A 16,027-nucleotide genomic window follows, 5' to 3' on the forward strand; every position below is an offset into this window, starting at 1 on the left:
ATTATTTCACAACCAGCAGGGAGGGGGCAGGGCCGAAGCGCCAGTGATGCTCTGACCCCACCCCTTGCAGCTTGAATGCTCGGGACTCGAAGGCTGCAGGGTAGGAGGTGGAGTGGGAGCTGCTGAGTCGGCAGCACTGAGAGCCCAGTAACATTGTGGATGGTGTCATGGTGAGCCCAGCTGTCCAGCACTGTTTGCACCGAAAGGCTTGGAATGCCCGGAGGGATGCTCCAGCTCCATTGTAGGGGCCCCAGAGCATTACTTTGCCCAGGGGCCCATGATGCTATTAAGAGGGCCATGGCAGTACTCCAGCATAAAATGTTGCCTTCGCGCAGGAGTTTCATGTAATAATGATTGGTCACTGCTGCTCAGTCTCCTTATGCAGGGTGACTGATCTTGTATACTCTTTTAGTTTTAAAGTATAGTATGTACATAGTATGTGTATGTAGACCTGCTGGGCTCCTCCCACAGCTCTGCTCTATGTACAGGCTATACACAATGATGATTTCACTGCTTCTCTTACAAAATAATATCTGGGTTTGCAGAGGCATTTTGTGCACACAACGTAGATTTTAGATCCTTTTGTTTATTGTGGAATATATTTAAATGAAAGTTATGGTGCCTTGAATTTCGCCTTAAAGCGACATTGTATGAGGAAAGTAGGAGGATCTGCTTTCATTATCATCACCAGAGCATTTATATTTTTGCATCGAGAAATAGATACCAAGATTGCATCTATGTAGTGTAAGAACTCTTTTAAAGTATTCCACCAAAAATGAAACTCCCATTGCAGGGGATGCCTGAAATTCTACCTTAAACTCTATGAAGCGGTAATCCATTTACATTGCCCTGAAAAGATTGTGTACATGAACATGGTTTCAAGGACAGGATACTTTAATTATTTGAAATGTAAAGGTACAGTTAGGCCCATATACAGGGTGATTGAAAAGTAACTCCTTATTTAAAAAAATCTTATAATTAATTTTTTAATCATTTTTTTAGCAAAAAAATAATATGAGAAGAACACACCTAACATGGAGTTTTATTTAAAATTCAATATGTGCACCAGCATTCGCCTGCAGCTTCTGAAGCCGCTTTGCAGGAACTCTTGTGGGATCGGGGCCATCTTCATGCAAGGGCACTCCTGGGCACTGCCCAGCGGCCCCAGGTACAAGGGGGGCCCCCACAATAATCTTGCATTCCATCATACTTGCAACTGTCCCGGATTTGCTGGGATAGTCATGCTTTTACTAAACTGTCCGGATATGGTTGTGTCCCGGGAAGCGTTCCAGAACCAATACTGTGCCCTCCTGACCCCCTCTGTACTGTGCCCTTCTGCATTCCCCCCCTGTACTGTGCCCTTTGTGTTGACTAGTCTTTGATTTATGGAATGTTTTCCTTTTGTAAAATCGATTTTATTGAAAGTACTAATGAATATATGTTTAATTCTATTAACTATTTCTCGAAAGTAGGTGTGTAAATTTGGCCACGCCGGGGAGGCCCCAGTGCATTACTTTGCCCAGGGGCCCATAATACTTTTAAGACAGCCCTGTGTGGGATGGCAGAAATAACTTCTTGTAGTCGCCCTTCAAGTTCTTAAATATTTGAATTCGTAGAGTAAATTTGTTCCTTCAACCAACCCCAAAGAAAAAAGTCGCAGGGTGTTAAATCAGGGCTTCTGGCCGGCCACTCATGCGGACCATCTCCCAGGAAAATGTTCATTCAGCCATTCACGAACAATAATAGCAAAATGTGGAGGAGCACCACCTTGCATAAAAATCAAGTCTTCTTCATATATGGTGGGAATGCCCGAAAAAAAGTAAATTCTGGGATACGGTTTTTCATATTATAAGACGTGTAACTAATTGTAATATACATCAATCTCCAACGATTGCTTTATTGAATGGATTTGTAGCGCAAGCTCACAAGTCTACCAGGAAACTGATATTATTTATCCTCGTAGGGGCCAGGATTTCCATAGCAGCTGCTTGGAAAAAAATGTCAGTTTCGGTATTATATATGAAGAGAAAAGTGACTTGGATAATGGAGCAGGAGAAAAGAATAGGCTTACTGTTAGATCCAAATGACCAGTTTAATGAAGTTTGGGGGCCATGGATGAAGTACTTGGGTATCTTAAATAACATATAAATTTAATAAGGCGATTCGCCGCATATTGCGATATACATTTGGCAGGTAGGCTATCTACTCTTCTCTCTCTCTAATCTACATTTCCCACCTAATTTTCCTTTTTCTTTCCCACTATTTTTTTCTTTTGGTCCGAGTTCTTTACTTTATTTTTATTTTTGTATGCTATCACAGGGTACATTTAATACGTGATTGTGTTATTTGTGAATTTATTATTCTCTATTCATATACATTTTAACCTTGTCCATTTCGATAGAATCTCTTGTCAATATAAGTATATTGAAATATCTGGACATGGTAGTTTTTAGGTTCTTAGGATCCGAGAAGTAAATCTTGGAGATGGAGTCAATTCCTCAGTTGTTTTACTAAAATAATTGTTTGATAATATTTTAAGGTAACACAATCCTCATACATTAACCCGGAACTAACGGTTTACCAGAAATTCTATTAGTCTTCTCAATCTTTATTTTATCAATTTACCCCTTCTAGTTCGCCAAGTGAGACTGCTTTAAAATAAGAAGGTAAAATAGAGGGGGGTGAAGCTCTGCTTACCTTGAAACAATTCGATGCTACTAAGTTATAGGGGTCGTAGGATGGTTGCTTAGGAATAAATTCCATTTATGACACAGGTTATGGGTTAACAAGTACTAATGATTTAGATGAACTTGAAGAACACTTAGGGGAACATTGCATATAGGAAAATACGGGTAATTAATAAATATCCGTTAATTCGGATTGTCGATGCTTGGTCCTTTTTTTTTTTTTCTCTCTTTCTATTTTATTTATTTCTGACTATAGAGTGTTTCCTTAATTGGGACCAAAGTATTGTTAGGGAAAATATAATACTTACATATGTCTTCCTGTGATGCAATGTGATGACATTCTTGTTGTATAAATTCTTCTGTACCGTATACATTTTCAAAATAAACTTAAACTTGATTGAAAAAAAAAAATCAAGTCTTCAATATTCTCCCAACTGGCCAGATCTTATCTTGCAGCATAGTGAGATACTTTTCGGCATTCATGGTTTTGCGAAAGATAAAAGGACCCACAATCCTATCTGAAGTCATGTCATAGATTAAAGGGGTTGTAAAGGAAAAAAAATGTTTCATAATAAGCATCCTTTACCTGCAGACATTTGTCTTTTCACTTCCTCATTGTTCATTTTTGCTCAGAAGTTGCTCTATTTCTTCTCTGTTCTGTTCACTTCCCGCTTGTCTGATTGTAACTCACCACCGTGAAGGGAGGCTTTACTGCGGTGGTCAGTGACGTGCTCGCCCCCTCCTGGGAACTACATCTGTGTGGCAGGACGCTCTCTACGTGTTGGGCCCCGTACACACGAGGAGACATGTCCGATGAAACTGGTCCGCAGACCAGTTTCCGCGGACATGTCCGACAGTGTGTACGGCCTAGCGGACAGGTTTCCAGCGGACAAAAGTTTCTAAGCATGCTTAGAAACTTGTCCGCTGGAAACATGTCCGTCGGACATGTCCGATGGTTAGTACGCCTAATCGGACATGTCCGCTGGTTATTAACCAGCAGACCGAAATCCCGCGCATGCGTCAAATTGATTCAACGCATGCGTGGAAGCATTGAACTTCCTGGTTTGCGCACGTCGCCGCGTCACCGTCACCGCCACGTCACCGCGTTCTCTGTCCACGGGGATTTTGGTCTGATGGTGTGTACACACATCAGACCAAAATATCCCAGGAGACATGTCCGATGAAAATGGTCCGCGGACTATTCGCCTTAGCAGCCCCTCGGCGGAAGGAGGAAGTGGGACAGGAAGTCCCACTCCTCCTGAAGCCCCCACTCCCCCCCAAAAAAATTACATGCCAAATGTGGCATGTAAGGGGGCGAGGAGTGGATTAAGCGGAAGTTCCACTTTTGGGTGAAACTCCGCTTTAAGAAAAAAAAGAAAGGTAATTTTGAAATTGATGGCAGCAACACGTCTCAAAAAACTTGGCACAGGACCATGTTTACCACGGTGTAGCAACCCCTCTTCTTTTAACAACACTCTGTAAATGTCTGGAAACCAATTGCTGGGGTTTTGGGAGAGAAATGTTCATTTTTACAGATGTACACTGATTGATGGCACAGATGTGCACTAATGAGGTGGCAAAGATGGGCACTGATTGATGGCACAGATGTGCACTGATGAGGCAGCACAGATGGGCACTGATTTATGGCACAGATGTGCACTGATGAGGCGGCACAGATGGACACCTATTGATGGCACAGATGTGCACTGATGAGGTGGCACAGATGGGCACTTATTGATGGCACAGATGTGCACTGATAAGGCAGCACAGATGGGCACTGATGAGGCAGCACAGATGTGCACTGATGAGGTGCCACAGATGGGCACTGATGACACAGACTGATAGCACAGATGGACACTGTGACACTAACCCAGGTGGGCACTGTGACACTGATTGGGACTGATTGGGCACTCTTTGGGCACTAGTGTTGGCACTGTATACACTATTAAATTAGATGAAATCACTCACGCTGCAGCACAGGTCTCGTTCCCTCCTCACACGCAGTCTCTGTGTGAGGAGGGAGAGCTGTCAATGAGAGATGATCTCATATGTTTACATTTAAGATCATCTCACATTGAACACGCTGATCATGTGATAAATGGCCGCTGTGATTGGCCATTTACCGAAATCTGTGATTGGGTGTGTCCATCTCAAATTACCCCTGATGCGTGCTAGTGAGGGCACACAGGGAGGGTTGAAAGGGGAGGACATCATATGACGCCATCCCGGCAATGTAGGTCCGCGCTGTAGCCGTCATTCAGCTATAGTGCAGATATGAGGAGGTTAAGTGGTATTATCAAGGGAGAGCTGGAAGAACATTTTGCAACTACTTAGGTTATTTGGCAACAGGTTAGTAACATGATTGGGTATAAAAAAAAAGCATCCAACTTTTTGAGACATGTGGCTGGCATCAATTTCAAAGTTACCTTATTTTTTTCTTAAAATTGTACATTTTATAATTTTAAACATTTGATATGTTTGCTTGCAAAGCAACACTGTGCTTTGAATACATAACATTGCTTATTTAGCAAATGTAATGTAATATTTTATATATATTATATAAAGAGTATAAAAAAGAATCACCCCCTTTAAAATAATGTTGTTGCTTTGCAGCCTAAAATGAAAACAGACACAGTTTTTATTTTATCCAGCTCCAAGCGAAAGATAAAATACCAACATGTCAGAAATAAAAATGAAAAAAACAGAATCAATGAATTGGATAAAGGATCACCCCCTTGTGTTAGTATTTTTTTTAACCACCTTTTGCTTAAATTTCAGCTTTTAGTCTGTTCTGTTGAGATATGTCTCTTCTAACTTTACACAGCAAGGGCCAGATCCACGTACCCTGGCGCATATTTCCGTCGGGCGTAGCGTATCTAAGATACACTACGCTGCCGTAACTTACTTTTTTTTTGTATCCTCAAAGAATGTGCGCCGTAAGTTACAGAGGCGTAGTGTATCTTTGGCGGCATAAGGGCGCGCAATTCAAATCAATGTGATAGGGGCGTGTTTTATGTAAATACGTCGTGACCCGACGTAAATGACGTTTTTTTTAAAGGCGCATGCGCCGTCCTTGGGGGTATCCCAGTGTGCATGCTCGAAATTAAACCGGAACAAGCCAATGCTTACGACGTTGACGTCATTCTACGCAAATCCCTATTCGCGAACGACTTACGCAAACTACGTAAAAAATGTAAAATTCGATTCGGGAACGACGGCCATACTTAACATTGAGTACGCCTCATATAGCAGGGATAACTATACGCCGGAAAAAGACAAACGCAAACGACGTAAAAAAATGCGCCGGTCGGACGTACGTTCGTGGATTGCTGTATCTAGCTAATTTGCATACTCAGCACGGAACTCGACGGAAACGCCACCTATCGGCCGGCGGAAAAATGCACCTACGATCCGACGGCGTACTAAGACGTACGCCAGTCGGATCGAGCCCATATGCAGTCGTATCTTGTTTTGTAGATACAAAACAAAGATACGACGCAGGAACTTTGAAATTACGCGGCGTATTAATAGATACGCCGGCGTAATTCTTCTGTGGATCTGGCCCCTAGACTTTGCAATATTTGCCCACTCTTCTTTGCAGAACTGCTCAAGTTCAGTTAAATTTGATGGTGATCGTTTGTGGACTGCAGTCTTCAAGTCATTCTACAGATTTTCAATGGGATCTAAGTTTGGGCTCTGACTAGGCCATGCAAGGACATTCACCTTTTTCTCCTCCAATCACAGTGTGGTCATTTTTGCTGTGTGCTTTGGGTCATTGTCATGTTGGAAGGTAAACCTTCTTCCCATTGACAACTTTCTGGCAGAGGGCAGCAGAGTTTCCTCAAGAATTTGATGGTATTTTGCCCCATTCATTTTTCTTTTATCCTGACAAGTGCTCCAGTCCCTACTGCAGAAAAACACTCGCATAACAGAATATTACCCCCTCCATGCTTTACTGTAGGAATGGTGTTATTTGGATGGTGGGCTGTATTGGATTTACGCCAGACATATCGCTTGGTAATGAGGCAAAATAATTCAATTTTAGTCTCATCTGACCACAATGCCTTTTTTCATGTGGCTTCAGGATCTCCAAGCTGTATTTCGGCAAAGCTCAGTCATAACTGCATGTGGCCTTTCTTAAGGGATGTTTTATTTTCTTGAAACCCTCCCATATAAGCCATATTTGTGGAGAATTTGTGATATTGTTGTCAAATTTTTTTTGTCAAAAAATTCTTGCAACTGCTTCAGAGTTGCTGTAGGCTTCTTGGTAGCCTCACTGACCAGTTTCCTCCTGGCGCTTTCATTTTGTTTTGAGCGATATCCTGATCCAGGGAGGGTCTGTGTTGTACCAAATAACTTCAACTTCTTAATAATAAACTTCACTGTGCTTCTAGCCATTAATAAAGCCTTTGAAATATTTTTGTATCTCCTGACTTGTGCCTGTCAACAACTTTATCCCAGGGATATTTTGACAGTGCCTTATTACCCATTGTTGAGTGTTTGCTTCAGTTACACTACAAAAGACTGAAATGCTCCAGGAAAGCTCTTTTCATGCTGAGCTAATCAAAATGACCACGGCTTATCAGAGTTAAAAGTCAAATGGCTTTCTGTGCCCCTGAGAAGGTCATTAGCTACACCTGATTGAGTTTACAAGTCATTTTTAGGAGTGGGGTGATCCTTTCCAACTCACTGATTCTGTTTTTGATTTATTTATTTTCTGACATGTTGGTATTATATCTTGCACGTGGATGTTATAAGTTGCACTGAGTAAATACAGCTTTAATAAAACAAAAACTGTGTCTGTCTTTATTTCAGGCTGCAAAGCAACAGAAGTGATTATTTTAAAGGGGGGTGATTCTTTTATACACACGGTACAGATATATATATATATATATATATATATATATCTGTATATATATATATATATATATATATATATATGTATATATATATATATATATATATATATATATATATATTGTATAGAAATTGCCATCAACAGTGCACTGTTGGCTTATTTATTAAAGGACTATGATAAGTAACAATGATTTACAAAACAGCATAGTTAATAGCAAACAACACTCATATCTCAAAGCTTCAGTCAAACCACTGAAGGAATCATTCTAATTAGCTGGTATGCATTAGGGTAGCTTGTACATTGAATTAGCATAAGACAATGTTTAATACCCCTTCTTCACACCCTCCTCACTTTCTGAGATGGGATAAAGAGATAGCATATAAAGCCAGGTACACACTATTAGTTTTTTTTTGTTCAACCACGCGGGTTGAACGAGAATTTTTTTTTTTTTTAGCTCCGGTCGGAGTCGCTGTACTAACCATGCATGGTTAGCTCAGCAATCTCCACCGCTGAACTGTTGTGTTGTGACAGGGGGGTGCCCCCCCCCCCACCACACCAGTACACTCCAGTCAGCGCTTTTATGCCATTGGCTGAGAGCGATGATTGGAAGTCGGTCAGATGCTGGTTTTCCAACATGCACGTCTGACACAAGCTGTCCAACATACACAACTGCTCTTTGTCTTCTGATATTCGGCTCATGTGTACAGTGCTTTAGGAACAATTTGGAGCTATACTGTACCTTTGAGCTTTGCTCCTTCCTTGTACCAGTTTCCACTATCTTTTCAGATATACAATGGCAATGTTGAACATTACGAAGTTTGCAATGAGTACCATAATGTGTTTAATGCTTCTTTATTTATTTTTTATATTGAGGTCCAACATACAAATTGTTACTGGAGACCATAGGCATCTGCGTATGCTGTAAATTATATGCAATCAATATTGTGTCAAGAAATACATGCTAAACTTATTACTAATAATACAGAATAAATATACAGAAAAACATTAAAAATTCATTTTAATAGGACTTAATCAGAACTGCGGTATCGACCATCCAGCAGCCTAACGCGCATATTTGTTGAATGTTTTAATTGAAGCAAACACAAGAAATCTCTTGCATCTCCAACTGTAAATAACACTGAACCCAACCCCAGGCTGTCTATGCAAATTGCCCAGGTGATAAATGAAGGTCTTGGTGACCTAGCAAAATAATGTATATGTAGCTGGATGATTGATATATCCTTTGTTGGGAAGCCCGTAATTCAATTAATTTCACTGACGGTAATTACAACCAGCAAAATTTATGAAGGCCACAAAGTGAGTTCAGTGAACCGCTTGGAAATGTCAGCATGCCCACCATAGAATAAACTGTCCTAGACTTTTCATACTTGCCTTGGCAACTCTTCTGAAAAAAAGTCTTGTCATTCCAAACACAGAACACCTTGAAAGATGCCAGCGAAAAATATGGAACTGAGTATGGGTGCCTCACCTTCATAGAAGTCTTTGTTATGAAGATGACATGAGCTGGGCCATAGTTTATGGCTTGAGAAAAATGCCACAGTTGGCCATTTATAGGCAGTTTATCACAGTAAATTAGACCATTTTACATTACACTGGCTTATTGCCTGTCATGGAGGCAAAAACGATGATAAGCCTTTTGGATGTCAAACAGTGGGATGTGAGGTCCCATATTAGTATAATGACCAATTTCATCTTATAACTGCTTCTCCTGCCATTTTGTATTCTGGATTTAACTGAGAAGTACTAAGTCTGATATTGTTTAGTTTACTTATGCATGTGTAGCCAAATATGTATTTATTTATTTTGAGTAGTTTATTTGTTACTGTGTCATTTATTTTGAAAAGGTTAAATACAATTAGCCTTATTCCCACTTGAGCTTTTTTTGATAATTTTCCTACACTGGATTATGCAAAATCTCATTCTTTCTAAAGGGCCGTACACATGGGCTAAATATCGGGCGTCATTGGCCAGTTAACATTCAACCCATGTGTACGGCAGAGGAAATCAGTGAGTCAATTGCTCAAGCAGGAAATTGCTTTTTTCAGGCCTTTTAGTACGCCTACTGTTTATAGATTGTCTTCAGGTCGTCATATTGCATTACATTTTTTTTCTATTATTATTTTGTTGGGTACAGTTGAAATAAAACATGTTGTATATCCCATCATTAAAGCGCAACTATACTGCATCTAAGCACCACAAACCAAAAGCGCTTTTTAATTCATTTTTATTATTCAAGCGCAATCTCACCCATCCATACTTTATGTTGCTAAAAAAAATCTATTTGAAAAATCACCATTAGCATTTCTGTTCTGGACTATCTTGAGCAAATGCTGAAGATTAATGTAGCATTTACTTCCTGTAAATTCCTTCCTGGAATCCATCTGTCATTAGCTCAGGGATGCAGTCAGGAGGGTGTGCTTAGATGCCACTTTCAATATTGTGGTATCACTATGGATTACCCCATGTGGATTCTATTCTCTTGGAAGTTCGCCTGTCCTCCATTTTTTCCTTTGGTCCCCACGGGTTGTACAAATCACAGCTCCCAGGTTAGACTTCCCCCACGAGCCCTCAATCTCCAGTACCACCATGTTTTATTATGAGCTATATATTTAAGGGGGGCATCTGTTTGATATGATAAACCCTCTTTTGGACTAAGCAATATTACCATACTATATCGCTGTCAACTTATTTATTCTCTGCAGATACGCACCTTGCATTTATTCCTGAGGAAGTGGACTAATTTCCACGAAACACTCAGAGTTCATGAAAGCAATCTTAAAGCGGGAGTATACCCGAAAAACAATTTTTAACATTAGATTGAGGCTCATTTTGTGAAGGGGAATCGGGTGGTTTTTTTTTTAAATCGAAGCAGTACTTACCGTTTTAGAGATAGATCTTCTCCGCCGCTTCCAAGTATGGTCTTCGGGACTGGGCGTTCCTATTTGATTGACAGGCTTCCGACAGTCGCATACATCGCGTCACGAGTAGCCGAAAGAAGCCAAACGTTGTGCGGCTCTATAAGGCGCCTGCGCACCGACGTTCGGCTACTTTCGGAAAATCGTGACGCGCTGTATGCGACCGTCGAAGGCCTGTCGGAAGCCTATCAATCAAATAGGAACGCCCAGTCCCGCAGCCCATACCCGGAAGCAGTGGAGAAGATCTATCTCTAAATCGGTAAGTACTGCTTTGATTTAAAAAAAACAAACACCCGATTCCCCTTCACAAAATGAGCCTCAATCTAATGTTAAAAATTTAGTTTTTGGGTGAACCCCCACTTTAACACTATCATGCTTGCATATTTGGATTTTATATATGAATTTACCCTGAATAATTTTATTAATTAATTTATATTGATATTATATGTACGCTACAAATAAGCTCAACAATATATATTTAAATTGAACGTTACTGTGATAAGATAAAATGTGTATATATTATATGTATCAATAAATATGTAGTCATGGGAACTGTATTGATGACCTTACCCCAGTGGTATTTGCTTCATTTAAAGTCCCGGGGGTTTGTGATTTTTATGTGTGTGCTTGCTTAGCTTACCAAACTCCTCCTCCCCTCCTGAAGAATCCTGGGATGTATGACATCACGTGCCTGAAAAACAGGAATCAATGTAAAAGAAAAGTTTCAAAAAAGAAAATATGATATCATTTCCTATCTATTTACTAATGCTAGCAGCATAAGGATTAAAAATAGTCAATGTTGTTTCAGAGAGGGAAGTTCTGCCTTTAACCTCCCTGGCGGTATGATTATTTCAGATTTTAGGTGCTGAAAGCGGTATCATTATTTTGCATGGAAATTTGGCGTTTTAAATTGTAGGCCTGTAATTCTTAGGAATAACTCACTTAAATCTGTCCAAACAAGAATCTAGTAGACATCTCGGGTATGATAAAGTTTGAAAAACAAAATCATAAATTATAATATAATAAATAACTAAAAATAATTATAACAAATAATAATATAATTATAATAAAAAGTATTCAATAATGTAATCAAATCAAAAACACTGAAATTTGCTCAGTTGCAGAATTGTCGCTGTCATTACTTTTATTTTTTATGACGAATTTCCCCACAAATCGCTATCGCTCAATTCTGCAAGTGATTATAATTTATTATCGCTGTTTTCTAGCTGCTCTAAAACCACTTTTGACATAAAGGGACACTTTTGGTTGCTATGGACAATCTACAGTTTCCAGGTAGAAAGAACAGTTTTTATTTTAAGTGCATGTAGGACACTGGGCAGACCACTAAGGACAAAGGGGGTGTGTATTTTTTACATACAGTACTGTAATCTGTAAGATTAAAGTATACTGTATGTAATGTGTTTATTTGGTTTTTTGAATTTGGCGCCGTTCTCCGCCCCTGTGCGTTGTAACATCGCAGGGAACAGAGATCGGCGGCACACAGGGACACTGTGTGAATCGAGCAAGCTCACACAGCGGGGAGGCATCGTAGGATCCAGGGACAAGGTAAGTAACTTTGTCTGTGGACACTGCGAGGCGAGCCCGAGTCTGACTTGGGGATACAGATCGCAGCACAAAAATCTCACCCAGAGCCAGACTCGGGAATACCGCCAGCCAGGTTAAATATTTACTGAACAGTGCAGCTGATTTACTAAAACTGGGGAGTGCAAAATCTGGTGCAGTTGCTCATGGCAGCCAATCAGCCTTCAGCTTGTTCAATTAAGCATTGACAATAAAACCTGTAAGCTGATTGGTTTCTCTACAGAGATGCACCAGATTTCACACTCCCAAGTTTCAGCAAATCAACGGCATTGTTTGTAAATTTTGGGTGGAAATTTGCTTATTTAAGGGATTATCAGAAAGCTTAATATATAAGAGCATCTGAGTGGGATAAATGTTATGTAAACCGAAGTTACCTTTGATTTGCAGGACAGAATTTTTCCATTGATCGGTGCTCACTGATGATGTCAAAACTTCAGCGTCCCAACATACATGATCAGAGAGTGGGCATGCAAAAGGTTATACATGAAAGGAAAAAAGAAAATGATGATTGGTAATCTTACCTGCACAGGGCAAAAGGCTTCTGTTTGCTCTTGTCCTTGAAGTTGCAAACAAAAGAAGCCTTTCATTGACGTCTGCCCCTTCTTCTAAGTCAGCAAGTGCTGCTTACCCTCTGTCACCTTTCTGCAGATATTACTTAGTCAATACGCAGGTGAATTTACTGTCATAAAATTATGTTTTTGGAAACAAAGCCAAGAAACTATGATACTGGCAATGTTTTCAGGATTTTGCGATTTTTACTTCATTATTGGGTCTGTGATATTTGTGTTATTAGTTAAGGTGCCTAGCTAATGTGATGTGATGATGTTTATTCCATTGACAGCACACTGGTGTATAGATATGAAATTTCTAAAATATACAGCGAGTATAGAAAGGAATCACCCCCCATCCCCTTTAAAATAATTACATTGTGTTGCTTTGCAGCCTGAAATGAAGACAGGCACATTTTTTGTTTTATCCAGCTGCATTTACTCAGTGACACTTATAACATTCAAGTGAAAGATATAACACCAACATGTCAGAAAATAAAAATAAAAAATAAAAACAGAGGGCCAGATTCTTAGAAGAGTTACGACGGTGTATCTCAGGAAACACCGTCGTATCTCTGTTTTTTGACCCGGGTATCAATGCGAGTGATTCCTAGAATCATTTTCGCATAGATACGGCCAAGATCCGACAGGTGTAAGTGACTTACACTGTCGGATCTTAAATGTAATTCGCCGCTGGCCGCTAGGTGTCGTTTACGTTCAGGTCTCATTTGACTATGCAAATGAGCCTGATACGCCGATTCCCAAACGAATTTGCGTCGCGTAGTTGTCGCTTACGTCGTTTCCGTAGGCGTAAGGTATATGAGGGGTAACCTTACGCCAGTCCGACGTATGCCATGTTAAGTATGGCATCGGGTCCGCGTCGTCTTTTCCCGTCGGGTACGTCGTTTTCCTAAGTCGTTCTTGAATACGACTTTACGTCAATGACGCACACGTCATTGACGTTTTCCATCGTGAACTGGAGCATGCGCACTGGGCTTTTTTTCAGCCCGGCACATGCGCAGTTCATTCGACGCGGGGGCGCGCTTAATTTAAATACAAGCCGTCCCCTTTGAATTACGCTGAGATACGCCGGGCCATTTACACTACGCCTCCGAAAATTAAGGAGCAAGTGCTTGAGGAATACGACACTTGCTCCAGTAAGTTGCGGTGGCGTAGTGTAAATGGCTTACGCTACGCCAACGCAGAAACTACCAGAATCTGGCCCAGAATCACTGACTTGGAAAAAGGCTCATCCCCTTATGTCAGTAATTTGTTGAACCACCTTTTGCTTTAATTACAGCCTTTAGTCTGTTGGGATATGTCTCTAATAACTCTAAATAGACTTTGCAATATTTAAATTTGATGGTGACCATTTGTGGACTGCAGTCTTCAAGTCATTCTACAGATTTTCAATGGGGTTTAAGTTTGGGCTCGGATTAAGCCATGTAAGCACATTCAGCTTTTTCTCCTCCAATCACTGTGTGGTCATTTTTGCTGTGTGCTTTGAGTCATTGTCATGTTGGAAGGTAAACCTTCTTCCCATTGACAACTTTCTGGCAGAGAGCATCAGATTTTTCTTAAGAATTTGAAGTTTTTTTGCCCCATCCATTTTTCCTTCTATCCTGACAAGTGCTCCAGTCCCTGCTTCAAATAAACATCCCCATAATAGGATATTACCACCTCCATGCTTTACTATAGGAATCGTGTTATTTGGACAGTGAGGTGTATCGGATTTCTGCCAGACATAACTTTTGGTGTTGAAGCCAAATAATAACATTTTAGTCTCATCTGATCATAACACCGTTTTCCATGTGGCCTCAGAATCTTTAAGGTGCGTTTTGGCAAAGCTTAATCATGACTGCATGTGGCCTTTCTTGAGGAATGGCTTTTCTCTTGCATCCCTACCATACAAGCCACATTTGTGGAGAATGTGTGATATTGTTGTCACATGCACAAAATGACCATATTTTGTCATAAATTCCTGCAACTTCCTCAGAGTTGCTGTAGGCCTCTTGATAGCCTCTCTGAGCAGTTTCCTCCTGGCTCTTTCATCCAGTTTGGAGCGACATCCTGATCCCGGGAGGGTCTGTGTTGTACCAAATAACTTCCACTTCTTATAAGAGACTTCACTGTGCTTCTAGGCATTGATAAATCCTCCTGACTTGTGCCTGTCTACAACTTTATCCCAGAGATCTGTTGACAGCGTCTTGCCACTCACTGTTTATTGTTTGCTTCAGTGACACTACCAGGGACTGAAATGCTCCAGGAAGCCCCACCTAGGACCACAGTGTGATCATAAAGTGTTGTGCTACTTACCGTATTTATCGCGGTATAACGCGCTCCCGCGTATACCGTGCACCCCTAAAGTTGCCCCGAATCCTGTGGAAAAAAAGTTTTTTTTGTACTTACAGTTTTGGTGTCTTGCGCGGCGTCCATCGGCTGCCTCGTCGGGTCCGGCGTCCGTTTGCGGCTTCGGGTGTCCTCTTCGTCGGGTCCGGCGTCCTTCTGCGGCTTCGGGTGTCCTTTTCGTCGGGTCCGGCGTCCGTCTGCGGCTTCGGGTGTCCTCTTCGTCGGGTCCGGTGTCCTTCTGCGGCGTCCTCCCCGCTCGTTTCCCGCGCCGAGTTTGAATACTGTGCCGACATATACAGAGCGCAGTACACTCGTGTATTGTCGGCAATGCTCGGCTACTCGCGCGCTGACGTCCTGTACGTCCAGGATGTCAGCGCGGGAGGAGCCGAGACTGCCCGACAATACACGGGTGTACTGCGCTCGGTATATGTCGGCGCAGTATTCAAACTCGGCGCGGGAAAGCGTGTATCGGCGTATACCGCGCACCCACGATTTTGCCCTGATTTTCAGGGCAAAAAAGTGCGCGGTATACGCCGATAAATACGGTATATAAAATAAATATTCAGCTCTGCATATAATGTAAAGTTATTGACAAAGTATTTTAGTTTTTTCAAGAAAAATCCAAACCAGCCAAGGGTTTTCTGCCTGAGAATGTTCCATCACAGCAGAAGTGGTAGAGTCATGTACTATGTTAGCCAATGCCTTAGGAAGAAACCTAAGAAGTGTCCCAAAATCTTGGATGTTTTTAAAACGTTGTTCAAAAGGTTTTCTTATCCTAATGCATTCTATGCATTAGAGTAAAAAAACTTTCAATTGCTGTTCCTCTGTCCCCTTCTCTAAAATACGTACCTGAGTCTTACATCGATATAGCACTGTGGCTGTTTTTAGGTCTTCTCTCCCTTCTCCCCCTTGTCACCGGCTTCGCTGAGAGCAGTGGAAACCATTGGCTCCTGCTGCTGTCAGTAAAATACTGTGAGGAGGACGTGGGGAGTGGAGCTGAGCTGCACTGTGTGTGTCTATGGATGGACACAGCCTAGCTCAGGAGCA

Source organism: Rana temporaria, chromosome 5, assembly GCF_905171775.1.
Source record: "Rana temporaria chromosome 5, aRanTem1.1, whole genome shotgun sequence".
NCBI lineage: Eukaryota > Metazoa > Chordata > Amphibia > Anura > Ranidae > Rana > Rana temporaria.